The sequence below is a fragment of the Hemibagrus wyckioides genome, linkage group LG11 (assembly GCF_019097595.1).
Source record: "Hemibagrus wyckioides isolate EC202008001 linkage group LG11, SWU_Hwy_1.0, whole genome shotgun sequence".
NCBI lineage: Eukaryota > Metazoa > Chordata > Actinopteri > Siluriformes > Bagridae > Hemibagrus > Hemibagrus wyckioides.
In genome coordinates, this window is record NC_080720.1 from 16,550,266 (window position 1) to 16,564,635 (window position 14,370).

Genomic DNA, 14,370 nt, shown 5'->3' on the forward strand with positions numbered 1-14,370 from the left:
GTGTGTGTGTTCTCTAAATCTTCCCACTAAAGGCAAGAGAAGTGAACAGAGGCCCTCACAGCATGAGATGGCTCCCTGGCCAACTAGCGTCCCACCAGAGCTTGGCAACAAGTGGCAAAGGGGTTGCTAGGAAACCCCCTAACGACATGGAGTCTTTCACACACACACACTCACACACAAATGTGCTTTAATTCCTCACGGAATTTAAGACATGGTATAAAACGAATATCGACAAAAATATCTATTTTGAGAAAAGGTTTAATCATCAGACTTGCATTAAATCCCCCAAAATGGACACGAGCATGCACACACACACACACACACACACACACACAGACAAACACCAACTGTCAACCCGATGGCAATGATCAGAGCCAACACGTCGGACTACAAATACGTGTATGCGCTATAATGAAGTACAAGCCACTTGTGAAAGATCCAATCTGCTCTACTGCACATGCAATTAAGTCGAGCTTCTCTTGCATCTCAAATAATCTGTAAGTGTAATCAAAGCATGACACTAACATATGCAAATATTATGATATGGAATTGAACATCTTCACCGTCCTTGCACTTTCACATTTGGTTCAGTGACGAGTTAAAAAACAAAACAAAAAAAAAACACTAATGGAACTTACTAGAAGACATTTAAGACAGTTTGCGAGAGAGTCCGAGGAGGAAATCGGAAGGGGAATGGAGATGGGTTGAGGTCAAGGAAGGCTTTTTGCTGCAGCAGTACTGCTTAGTAATAAATCACTAGTGGTTTGCCCCAACAGGTAGATCTGGAGTGATAAGTGCACAGGCTGGTTTCAGGAATAATTATTGCCATATACATATATAACAATTATCATAAAAATCATAAACTCAAGACAAGGAATTCTAAATGGAAAGCATACTTCATACATGCAAAGGAAGACAGACACGGTGCTTGTATAAAGCCCTAACAGCAAAGCAAGAAACTTTTTAGCAGTCTGGTCCTACATTCATCCTTTCCTCTCTATGGAAACTCCTTTTCCCAGGACACAGGGACCCTGAGTGTGTGTGTGTGTGTGTGTGTGTAAATGAAAAAGGGTAAGATAAGGAGGGGGAAGGGGGAAGGAGGTTCACAGTGACTGCCCCATTGGGTGCTGCTGAATAGACTGAAGGGTTGAAAAAAGCCCAAACAGATAGAAGGATTGAGGGGGGAAAAGGTGTGCAAGTGTGTAAATGTAGAGAAAGCTTGAGTGAGCAGACGGTGAGGAAACGATCGCAAAAACATGTGTGCCATTACCTTTAAGAGAAGTCAGTGAACTTTGAGTGGAAGAATATTCTTCTAACAGGCAACAGACCAAAACAAGGTACATTACAAAACCACAACATGGCACCTGTTAAGACATGTCCTTGTGGTGAAAAAAAATGTTGCTGATCCATTAAATCCAACTGATGATTGACGAAACATCATACAAATCAGGAAAAACATGCAAACATGATCAGAAGTCTTGAGTACAAGTACATGCAAAAACTGTCAAAAGCTGAGAACCAAAGGGACCTTGAGTTCCCACAACGTTACCACGTCTGCATAATCCAGTGTACCTTCCTGCTTGCTCACACACACACACACACACACACCTCCTTACATTCAGCAACAGCTAGACTCCCACTGTCTGCCAGCAGAGATCTACAATCATCCTCCCTCCTCTTCCTCTACCTTCCTCCCCACTCTCTCTCTCTCTCTCTCTCTCTCTCACTTCTCCTTTTCTTATTCGCTAGCCTTTTCAACCTCCACTCCAACTAGAACACAAAGGAGACTGGACGGCTCTTTTTTCCCCTACCCCCTGCAGAGAGGGGTACCCAGGAGGGAGTAACACACACTGGTGTGTCCTGCAAGCCGCTCAGCAGCATGCGCGACATGCACTGCGAGCACAAACATGTAAGAAGACACATCTACACGAGCACACCCAAAATCCTGAGGAAATCTGAGGTCTAATGGGAGAAAGGAAAGAGTGAAGAGAGGGGAGGAGGCAGCACACAATCTGTCTTTACGCTGTGTGAAAACAAGGTGCTATTCTGAAGCTACCAGCCAGCGGGGTAAAGACTATCGTATTCTTTGCTCTGAGACACGTCTTTTGGAACTGTGGTTAATGCTGCGTCACAGGGCACGGTAACCCAGTCAGAGGAAAGAGCTATCTGCCCCGTCCCACATTCATGAGCTCACAGACACCCAGGATTGCTTAGTGTGTCAGGCTAATTGACAGGCAAGAGAGTTTGGCACTCAACTTTTTTGTTACTCAACTTATTATAATTTTTGATTACATGATTTTTTTTAAAAATAATTACAAACTAACTTGAAGTTACAATTTTACATCTTTATATTAGCTCAGCTTTTTTCAGATTCTTATTAATCATTCTCAGTATTTTCAATAGAAATGTCAAACTGTTTTTCAATACCATGTGAGAAAATATTAGACAGACAGATAGACAGACAGACAGACAGACAGACAGACAGACAGACAGACAGACAGACAGATAGACAGATAGATAGATAGATAGATAGATAGATAGATAGATAGATAGATAGATAGATAGATAGATAGATAGATAGATAGATAGATATTCACAGACAGTCATACACAGTCAGTCAGTCATATACACAGACAGACAGACAGACAGGCAGACAGTCATATACACAGACAGTCACTCATATACACAGATAGACAGACAGACATATACACAGATAGACAGACAGACAAACAGACAGACAGAACAAAAGGTTACTTGGGCAGTGAAACATATTTTCCCCTAGCTTTTCCATAATGTTTCAGCTATTTATTTATTTATTTATTTATTTATTTATTTATGTATGTATGTATGTTTGTAAATGTAGTGTACTTACCTGATATAATATACAAAGACACAACCCACCACTATATCGCCTTTAGTGTTTCATATATTTGACAATGCAGGCTTGCAGAAGTTTGTTATTCGCTCAGTAGCATGTAACAGCCAATACCGGGAGTTACAGATTATCAGATGGAAAAAGTGTGAATGAAGCATAAAAATAACAGGATCTCAAAATGGATTTGATCTAGGAAATTTGGTTCTATTGGGATGGACAAGATGGACAACAGTCCACAGCATTAAGAAGCTTCAAGACTTCTAGCAGGTCTGAATCCTCCAGCAGCGGCCAGGAGCCGAACCTGAGTTACTATGGTACAGTCACTCTGAAAATGTCACTTCAACTCTCCTGCCTTTTTCCCCCTAGCAGTCTCGTTTCTCTTTACGTCTTTTCTTATCTTTCTTTTCTCTCACTTTGACAACTTCCAGAGTTTAAAAGCTCATATTGCTGCAGTTAAAATGCTTTTTCACAGTTTGCAGGGTTTTTACTGCTTGCCAGATTGCCCTGGTAACCATCCCAAAATGGCAGGACCTTTCATTCTTCCCAAGTATATGGCAACAAGAGCTCAGGGATTTATGGGATACGATTCCTGAAATTGGTGAAGAGTTGTGGAGAGACTATACAAAGTGTTTCTTTAAGGCATCTCACATCATGTTCAGCCAATCAAGGGCACAATGCATAGATAAAGCAACTTCTTGCATTTAAAGTCAGTGAACATTTGCTCTTCAAATCATTAATAATAATAATAATAATAATAATAATAATAATAATAATAATAATAATAATGGGTTTAATAGTAAAATAATTAAGCAGCCTCATTAAAAATGCTTTCAAAGCACCATGCCTCATAACTCTCCTGCTGTGACTCCAACCTTGCGGCATGCACCAGTGAGGCAAGAACCTCACTGTCAGAGAAAAAGACAGACAGAACTGGAACAACACTCTCCTTTTCCCATTAGTGCTTAGACGTTAATTAACCGGTAACTAGCTGCTAACTTCTGATCAGAACAGAGCTGACGAACTGCTGCAATCTGTAATCAGCTGTAATCAGCTTGAGTAAATTGACAGCACTGGTATAGTCTCAAGTACGCAAAAAGAAAGTAAAAAAGTTGGAAAGCATGAAATTATCCAAAATGTCTTGGTATGCTGAAGCATTAAGAGTTCCTTTCACTGGAACTAAGGGGCCAAGCCCAACCCCTGAATTCAATGATTTGAAGGGGTGTCCCAAAACTTTTGGCAATATAGTGTATATTCATACATTTAGTCATGTGGAATACATATGGTTTAGGGAAAGCACTGTTAAGAGTTTTTTGGTTCTTTGAAAAATCAATCCTTCACAAACACAGACAGAGTACACAGGAAAATAAACTCAAATACTGTCAAATATCTAATATACAACAGAAATGGACAAATAACTAGCCCAGATGTCTGACACACAGACGGCATGTCTGGGTTGCTAGTTTGTTTTTCTCCATGGCTGGACAAGTAGTAGGTGTAGCAAAGAGTTAAATAGTAGGCTTCCGCAGCTGCTAACCTCTTTTCCCTCATCTAGTGACCAAAGAGACAAAGCTCCCTAGTGAATTCTGCAAAGTGAAGTTGATTTTTGATGCGTGTTTAAAAGTAACACGTTCCATGATGCATCATAATGGAGTCACATACTACTCGCTATCTGCTGACCTACACACATCAGCCAAGTATGCATTCTGGTCATCAGTAAGAAACATGGTTACTATAAATGAACTAAAAATGAGAGGCGTTTTCAGATTAGAACCATGCTAGGAGGTGTAAAACTTGACCAAACCAGAGCAAAATATAGTACACAAATGTGTAGTGGTCATCAAAGATCGCAAGAGGAGAAGATTTAAACCTTTATCTACACAGAATGTTCCTCTCCCATGGAATTTGTCTAGTCACCAATTTTCATTAGCCCACATTAATTGATTTGTGACATAATTAGCTTGTTGTACTTCAGTATTAAATTAAAATTATCCTCCAAGTTTCCAGGCAACCAAACCATTAGACTGGACGAGGAAACTGGAACTTTCTCCAGTTTGCCTGTACATATTTAGCCAGTATATCTATCAAAACCTGAATAAGAGGGCCAGACGGTTCGAAAGTAGGTTAATTCCAGGTGAAACTGGTAATGCTGGAGAGCATGAATCAATCTGTTGTGGTCAAGGACGAGTCGCCATTCACACAACAAAATTAATGTAGCTGCATGTGTCCCAAACCATCTCTGAATGTGACCTGAGTAATTGGATCATTCACACCTGCACTTCCCACAGAGCTGGTCACCTGAGACCAATGTTAATAAAGTGTGAACAAGACCAGAGTGTAAAAGAGGAGGGGAAGCTGAGAGTGGTAGGAAGCCGACCATATCGAGCAGACACAGGTGTCTAGAGTAACTGCGAGAAATTTTTCTATTTATTGCCATTATACATACTAGGACGTGATACTCAACACACTTCCTTTTGCTCCATAAGCTCACCCAAGTGGATTTTAGATTCTGTATGAAACAATGCAGTGAAAGCTCAGTTACTGTAAGACACACAGCAGTTAAGTAGCCTTTATTTGTCACATATACATTACTGCACAGTGAAATTCTTTCCTCGCATATTCCATCATTGGATGGTTGGGGTCAGAGCGCAGGGTCAGCCATGATGTAGCGCCGCTGGAGCAGGGGGGGTTAGGGGCCTTGCTCAAAAGCCCAATGGTGGCAGTTTGGAGGGGGCAGGGACTTGAACCCCGATCTTCCGAGCAACAACCCAGAGCCTTAAACACTTAAGCTACTACTGCCCCTAAAGTTATTCACATTTTCTTTTAGTTCGAGATTATCACCTTCAGAGGTTATGTGTCAACTGATCAACCCTAACAGTTCCACTGAATGTACGTTTACAGAGTAGTAACACAGCAGCTTGAATGTTACACGTCACCTCTTACAGTATTTATTATTGTTTATTAGACTTAGAAGGTATCTTTAATCTGTGAGCCGGTGAGAACGCATGATAATGAGCACCACTTACATGTAAATGATCACAGTATGCAAAAACTATTAATCTAAAAAAACAACAGGTTTTATCCTGAGAGATTCCCCAGAGAAATTAGGTCTTAATTCAGTTCTTTCTCTCCCCATGGCACCGCCTTAATGATTAAATATTCGGATTCAAATCACACTGCCTTCTGCATTGAGAGCAAGGAGAGCCCCATTTAGACCTCAACAAGTGGCCTTCAGTTCACCGACAGTGAAAAATGGTGTTCAGTCTGATAACACATGGTAGTAATTAAACACTCGTGTATATTTATGGCAACACTGAAAATGTCTGCCATGAACAATTCCACTGCAGAATGAATTACATAATGACTTAAAGACAAATCGATGCTTTTCAGTACATACTGCCCTAGTGACCTAAAAGAACAACTAAAGGTTTGTATTAAAGCTGAGAACAAGCCACAAAAGTTTTCTTTACAGCAAAATAGTGACACTACAATGAGATCCATAATTAGCTATACCTCAGAGCTGTAGTGCTATTCTTATCTCCTGAAGCGCTTGTTCCATGTTAGGATTAGCTGAAAAGTGAAAAGGACCCCCTATTTGTCCGGCTTTCACGTTATGGCAGTGTTATAGGCTTACGTTCGGTTCAGAGGTCAGAACAGGTTGAGCCTTGAGGGGTTAAATGGTAAATGTATAATGGAGCCATTTATACTGGGGGTTAAAGGTCATTTAACAAGTCAAGTTCGCTTTCCCACTCTCATATTCAGACATTTTCCAGGAGTCAGGAGTGGACAAACCTGAGGCCTAACCATACAGTACACACATGCATGCTCCAATTACAATATGGAGCAAAAACAAAACGTTTAAGAACATAAACAAAGAATAATCACACTAAACTCAAAACACCTATAACACTCCATTCTTTAAACACTGGGTTTTTCACAGGGATAGTTAAGGAGTTTTATATCCCTGAGGAAAATTGTCATAGGATTCTGCATAGACCCTTTAATGGTTTCTTCAGCAGGATTTTACATCCCTAAGTGTGTAGTTTGTATTGGACACAAGCACCACTGACTGGATACTCCATTTAAAACACGACCCGAAATAGCAAACATCCTAAATCTCCTGACTTGCCAGGCAAAAACAAAAACCTCTCTGTCAGTCAGTGAAGACAAACGCAGACATAACTTCTGGAACAATTGCACATACTGTGTGGACGCTTGTGAAAATGTCCCTCCACCTCATTCTACTACTGAACAGCACACAGTTTTCTACAAAGGTCTAATTTATTACCAAGATGCTGAGTAAATGTTCATGTAACAAATGTTTAGCACATATGAACCACACCTACTTGCAGGACCAAGACATTTATGCCCGTGTTAGATATTACATAAAAACAGGTAGGTGCCTAATTACTAGATGAAGATATTGTGTATTTCATGTTCCTTATATTTTCTGTATTGATGGCGGAGTGACAGATTGCATCCAACAGTCAACAACTATATCCAAAACTTTAATAGGTCTGCCTAATAAAATGATCTGTAAAGATTGTAGCTGTATCCTGTGTATATGGACAGTCACATATACAATATTCATAAGAATCAATTGTTATTTTTGCTGCTTGGAATCATTGTTGCGGCTCCACTGCATTTAACACTGAAAAAAATGACTACAAAAGCTTAAACAAAAAATACTGGTAATAAAATCTCACAATGTACACAGTGTTAGTTCTTACACATTGAATGCAGCACTTCATATATCAGAGACTATTTCTTGAATCCAGATGTTTGTGAATCTTATTAACTCAAATGAGCATTGAACACGCTAAAATCCAGTAGGCTATTTATTCATCTGGAAAATAAAATATGGCACGGCATATTTCCCATTCACTATGGGAATCTCTGAATTCGATGATGACCCAGTTTCGCTCAGGAACAAGCCGGCAGTCCTGATAGGCACTGATCAGACAGTTGGCTGAAGGCTTTGTGTGTCACTGAGCCCTCATTTCATTCCATTACATAGGGGAGAGTATTGGCCCTAGACCAGATGGTTACAGGATTAGAAATTAGTAATATATTAAAAATACATTGCCTGACACCCTTAGATAGAATATTAAGTTGAAGAAAGTGGCATCCTCCATGAAGTCTTTCTCCAGTCATTATTAATCAAACTTCCTTTTCATCTACACTCCTCGTTTGTGAATCTCCCCAAAGGCCTAATTTCACAGAAGAAAAAAAAAATACACCCCATCCCCCACCACACACACACACACACACACACACGTCACGCAGCGCTGGAGCTCTGGGTGATAATGCTAATTCCTTTCCCCTCTCCCACCAGTATCTAGGTGATACTGTGCTGTCCAAATACATGGATCCTTATCAGGACAAAGATACTGCAGGGTCAAGTGCTTCCATATCCACTAGTGTAAGTGATGCACTGACATCAAACAAAGGTTGTGTTGTGGTAGGGTTCAGTTTTCTATACCTATTATTGGCTGGCAATTCACAAAATAAATGAATAAAATAACAATAAAATACTTGGCAGTGGTTAGACAAGTTAAGTCAGTTTTCATATTCGTGCTTGTATTGTGCCATGCCAGCTAAAAGAAGTATCCTGTTCCACAAAAGCCAAAAGCACTGCAATGTACAAATAAATACTGCAGCTGGTATCAGTACTGCTGAAGGTTTTTTCTATTCATGTCTGTGAGCATGTCTGTGAGTCTTTTGGCAACTGACCAATTGAGGGTTAAGGGCTTTGCTCAGGGGCCCAGCAGTTGCAGCTTTTGGTAGACCTGGGATTCAAACTCACTACCTTCTGGTCAGTAGCACATTAACCACTAAGCGACCACATCCCCTTTTGTACAATGCATTAGATTTGTTGCATTATTACGCGTAATAAACGTTTCCTTTCGTTGCTTTTTTTTTTTTTTTTACTTTAAGCTACTTTAAGTTGATGAAATCCCAAAATGCAAATCCATATTTACCCCATAATGCCTGTGCGCAAAGGGCGTGGTTAAAATATGAACAATAATAAACAAACAAACCCCTTTGCATGATATGGTTTCGGCCACGCCCACTACACGTCAGCACACCTGGCTCATTAAAGAGAACGGAGTGACCCCGACACCGGATCTGGCGAGTGCGTAACGGAGCAGAACAAAACTCCGCTTCAATACAAAACAGCCCATAAAGTACTAGTTCCCATTGTGTTTCCATTTGCCAGTTAAAGCCATAAATTATGTCAGCTGCTCGTACTGACAGATTAAGAACAGACATACGGCTTGCGGTTGCCTTTTATTTTTTAGACATGACAGAGCCCACAGCCCCTCACCGGTGAACATGTTATTCCTGTTTTAAACACTTTTCTTCGCCAGAAGGGACAAAATATCCATTACGCATTAAGGCTACACTTCCTTTATCAAATAACAGCTCGTTTACATCTGAAGGCTAAAAGCTGTCATTTGGTTAATAGAAATAGTAAAGATAAAATAGCACTTGTTCAGGAGTCCTTTTAGTTTGCCATAAGAGACAAATCAATCAGTGCATTTCAACAGGCTTTCAAACACAATAGACTAAATAGAAGCTTTATTTATATTTCAATACTAAGCTCACACAGACTCACTCACCTCGAGTGTTCAGGAGACAAGTCCCACTTTAACCTGCTTCACCTCCAGCTAAACCGCTCTAAACCCCACCTGTGTGCACGGTTTGTTCCGTTCACTTTATCCAGTGCGCGAGAGCCTCGAAATCCGCGCACGCGCCCCCAGGTTTATTCCTCCGTGGAAGAGTTGCGCTGAACTTGCGCACTGTTTCGAAAAAAAATAAATAGTCCCAACACATTCCCTTAACTCTTCATGTTTAAAAGCAGAGCCTGGAAAAGATTTTGTCACAAGCAAGCGTGTTTTCCTTTGCATAAATACGGTTCTCACATGGAGCCGGCGAAGGAGCAACACTCACTCACTCACTCACTCACGCGCACACACTCGCACACAGTTTCGTACTAGGACACAATCACCTCAGAGGGGCTGCCCTCAGTGCTGGGAAACTCTTAAAGGGGCAATACCTCCAGCCGCATTGGCTAGCAAGTACACCAGTGGGCCCCACCTGAACGCCTCAATGAAAACGCAAGGCTTTTCTTAAAGGGGTAAAAACGAGCCTATGAAATGTAATTATTTATCTTGTTAAAGAAAACATAAAAACAATGATATGGCAAACATCCTTCTTTGCACATGAGACAATGCAGAATAAATTGTATAAATAATAATGAATTATTACTAAAGCACTCTTACTTAAAATGAACTTAATTTCACTCTCTTTCTCATACACATAAGCTTATTGTTTAGGATGCAACATAGAAAATTTTGTGTTCTCATTTTAAGGATTTAATTCAGCCCACCCAGATCTCAGTTCCCACAGTGATCAAAAGCCTGTACACACACACACACACACACACACACACTAATTAGATGGAAGAAAAAGGAAGAAAAAAAAGAAGAGCTAGCACAAAGATTAAGCTCTTATATAACAGCACGTACAGATGTGATAGAATTAATACAGTTTCTCCAGCTTATTTTCACTCTATCTTCAGTTTACATTGAGCGTCATAGGGGCTGGGTTTCATATAAAGTGAGATGGGGGTGGGTTAAAGTTGTCTGAATGAGGTGGCCTGTCTGCCGGGCCTGCAAAACAGCATTCATGAGGCACCACCAAACACTACTTCATTCATATAGCTAGGGTTAGCTACACTCACTCACACACACAACCATCCCCACCCCCATGCACATACACACCTTTTCATATAGGCATTGACAGCATATAGATGGAAAGCAATAAAGGCAAAAAGACACAACAACAAACAAAAATGTTTTGCTGTCATTGATCAGCGAGAGAGAGAGAGAGAGAGAGAGAGAGAGAGAGAGAGAGAGAGAGAAATGTATATATAGAACATGAATTGTAGAGCAAGAACTGTAATAGAATTTAAGTTCTGTTAAGGTCAGGTCATGTTGCATATAGAAAACAGAATTACATAAGAAATCTTATTTAAATCAAGGTGTCCCAAAACCAAAATTTGGGTCAATGCAAATGAAGCACATCAAATGCAAATTACAGCATACCTTATACAAAGATCACTACATTTTACATGAAGAATCAAAGAAATATATAGTTACACAAATATATAGTTACATAAATATTTCTGGCTTAGTGTTTCCACTCTCTGGTTTCTCGAGGTCTGGTAAATGAGAACCCTTTCACTACACATTTTAGTGCTTTTTTTTGTCTCCCATCATATGTAATTCAACAAGTTTAGCTATACTACACAGCCTCCTGTGGTTAAGTGGGTGTGTAAAACCCGGAACATAGTCAAATTTCCCATGTGGGTCACTCAAGATACAGGGCAGTGCCACTCTCTTTCGAAATTCAAGTCTTAGTCACCCTCTTGTGGACAAGAGTATACTTACTTTCTGGTATAAACCTCGATCTGAATCTGTCTTTTCAACTCCTCCTATATAAATGAATATGGCATTGATAACAGGCAACATTAATCTTTTCATGTCTTTTAGATATAATCAGAATATATACACAGAGAATATAACAGTTTATACACATAAAATATCATAGATTGTTCCACAAAGTACATTGGATCCAAAGTTTCATTTACTTGCAAATAGAAAAAAAACATGATAGACTTTTAGAAGCTATGACTTGGAGATGGAAGCCTAGAGGAACCTTGATACTACACCAAGCAGCAATTTGCAGAGACAGATTCAATCAACGCCCTGCAAGTTAACCGTTATACAGTTCAAACAATTTGCTAGCAAGTTAGCTAATATAAGAATAAATTATATTATATTATTCTATATAACTAAACTAAAACTAAAGCCAGTGGTCAGATTTACTAACAAGCTAGCTATCATTGGGCTAATGATAACTATAATTAACCATATATATATATATATATATATGAATTTATAAAACATATAAAGTTTAAAGTTAATATACTATTTTATTCCTATTTTATCCCTAATGAGCAAGGAACAACTCCCTGAGATGATATGAGGAAGAAACCTTGAGAAGAACTCAGAAGGAAACCTGTCCTCATTTGAGTGACACTGGACAGTAAATAATGTAAATGTAAATAATGTCCTTTCTACAACAGCAACCAATCTCTTGAGGATCTAATAGGTCAGTGTGACCTATTAGTTCCTGACTTCATTATAGACACTAATTGCTTGCTGTCGCATGCTGACAGATGCAACGGCAGTTCTGTGACGGTGTGATAGTCTCCACAAACATTCTGGACAGCACTGAGGCTACAATTAAGTAGTTCAGATTCCTGAGGCTCTACCATTTCTCAGAACCTGAAGTGCGAGGCACACAATAACTCCATTGTGAAAAAGGTCCGCCAGATGTTGTTCTTTCTTTGCCAGATGAGGAAGTTCAACCAGCCATGTGAGCTGCAAACACAGTTTTCCTCAGCTGTCACTGAGTCGGTTCCATACTCTACTTAGTCACCAAATCAGATTGGAAAATATAACAGATAATCAGGACTGCTGAGAGGAATAGTGACGCTCCTCTTCCCACAATCCCAAAAAATATGTAAATGTCCAGAATGCAGAAATTTGCAGGTAGAATCACTATGGTGATGTCATCTTATAGGTTTGTAATAGCCTTTAAGACAGCATCTAAAATAGCTAGCCTAAGAACAAGCACATTTCATGGAAAGAAGAGAGGTAAGGTTTATTTTTTAATATTATTGTTTTTAATATTATCAGCACATATGTTCTTGGTTGTTAAAATGCCTGGAATAATACATTTATTTTTAGTCTGTGATTCACTTTTTTTATGAACATCAATTTTATGAATATCAGTCTTAATGTACTTAATGACACTATGTTGTAGAAGAAAGAGCCGAAACAGAGATGATTCTTTAGAAAATAGTTAAGGGAGACTTAGATCTGTCACATGATGAGAGAGATGAGGGTGAATCTGAACCTGATATACAAGAAGATGGTGAGGAAGAGGAAGAAATTGCAGGAGACTCAGATGAGCAGACTAAAATGGATGAGCAGGAAGGATGTTGCCCTCTGTGGACCAGGAGTAACATATACAAATTAATTACCTCCAGGATAATTTATTCAGTTCTTGTAATTAGCCACAATTAATATTGTAGCAAACTGTTCTACTCACACACAATATTCACTACAACCAGTGGTAGCCAGTGGTTGATAAATAGTGTATTTATCAATCAGTGATAAATATAATTGATCAGGAGGCTTGAAGGTTATCCACGTAGTATTATTACGTTGACTTCAGAATGCAAAGCTAAATATATATGTATATATATATATATATATATATATATATATATATATATATATATATATATATACACTATATTGCCAAAAGTATTCGGTCACCCATCCAAATAATCAGAATCAGGTGTTCCAATCACTTCCATGGCCACAGGCGTATAAAATCAAGCACCTAGGCATGCAGACTGTTTTTACAAACATTTGTGAAAGAATGGGTCGCTCTCAGGAGCTCAGTGAATTCCAGTGTGGAACTGTGATAGGATGCCACCTGTGCAACAAATCCAGTCGTGAAATTTCCTCGCTCCTAAATATTCCACAGTCAACTGTCAGCTGTATTATAAGAACGTGGAAGTGTTTGGGAACGACAGCAACTCAGCCACGAAGTGGTAGGCCACGTAAACTGACGGAGCGGGGTCAGCGGATGCTGAGGCGCATAGCGCGAAGAGGTCGCCAACTTTCTGTAGAGTCAATCGCTACAGACCTCCAAACTTCATGTGGCCTTCAGATTAGCTCAAGAACAGTGCGCAGAGAGCTTCATGGAATGGGTTTCCATGGCCGAGCAGCTGCATCCAAGCCATACATCACCAAGTGCAATGCAAAGCGTCGGATGCAGTGGTGTAAAGCATGCCGCCACTGGACTCTAGAGCAGTGGAGACGCGTTCTCTGGAGTGACGAATCACGCTTCTCCATCTGGCAATCTGATGGACGAGTCTGGGTTTGGCGGTTGCCAGGAGAACGGTACTTGTCTGACTGCATTGTGCCAAGTGTAAAGTTTGGTGGAGGGGGGATTATGGTGTGGGGTTGTTGTTCAGGAGCTGGGCTTGGCCCCTTAGTTCCAGTGAAAGGAACTCTGAATGCTTCAGCATACCAAGACATTTTGGACAATTCCATGCTCCCAACTTTGTGGGAACAGTTTGGAGCTGGCCCCTTCCTCTTCCAACATGACTGTGCACCAGTGCACAAAGCAAGGTCCATAAAGACATGGATGACAGAGTCTGGTGTGGATGAACTTGACTGGCCTGCACAGAGTCCTGACCTCAACCCGATAGAACACCTTTGGGATGAATTAGAGCGGAGACTGAGAGCCAGGCCTTCTCGTCCAACATCAGTGTGTGACGTCACAAATGCGCTTCTGGAAGAATGGTCAAAAATTCCCATAAACACACTCCTAAACCTTGTGGACAGCCT

At 40.1% G+C, this 14,370-nt stretch overlaps 1 protein-coding gene across 4 annotated transcripts in view; it reads right to left on the reverse strand.

The window, feature by feature from the left end:
* plxnb1b (plexin b1b) overlaps nucleotides 1–9,861 on the reverse strand; it is a 68,449-nt gene extending 58,588 nt beyond the window's left edge. For all 4 annotated transcript variants that reach the window (XM_058402539.1, XM_058402540.1, XM_058402541.1 and 1 more), the window contains exon 1: nucleotides 9,496–9,861. The gene's annotated coding sequence lies outside the window, so the exon portion shown is untranslated. The remainder of the gene's footprint in view (nucleotides 1–9,495) is intronic.
* Between the last annotated feature and the right edge of the window lie 4,509 nt (nucleotides 9,862–14,370).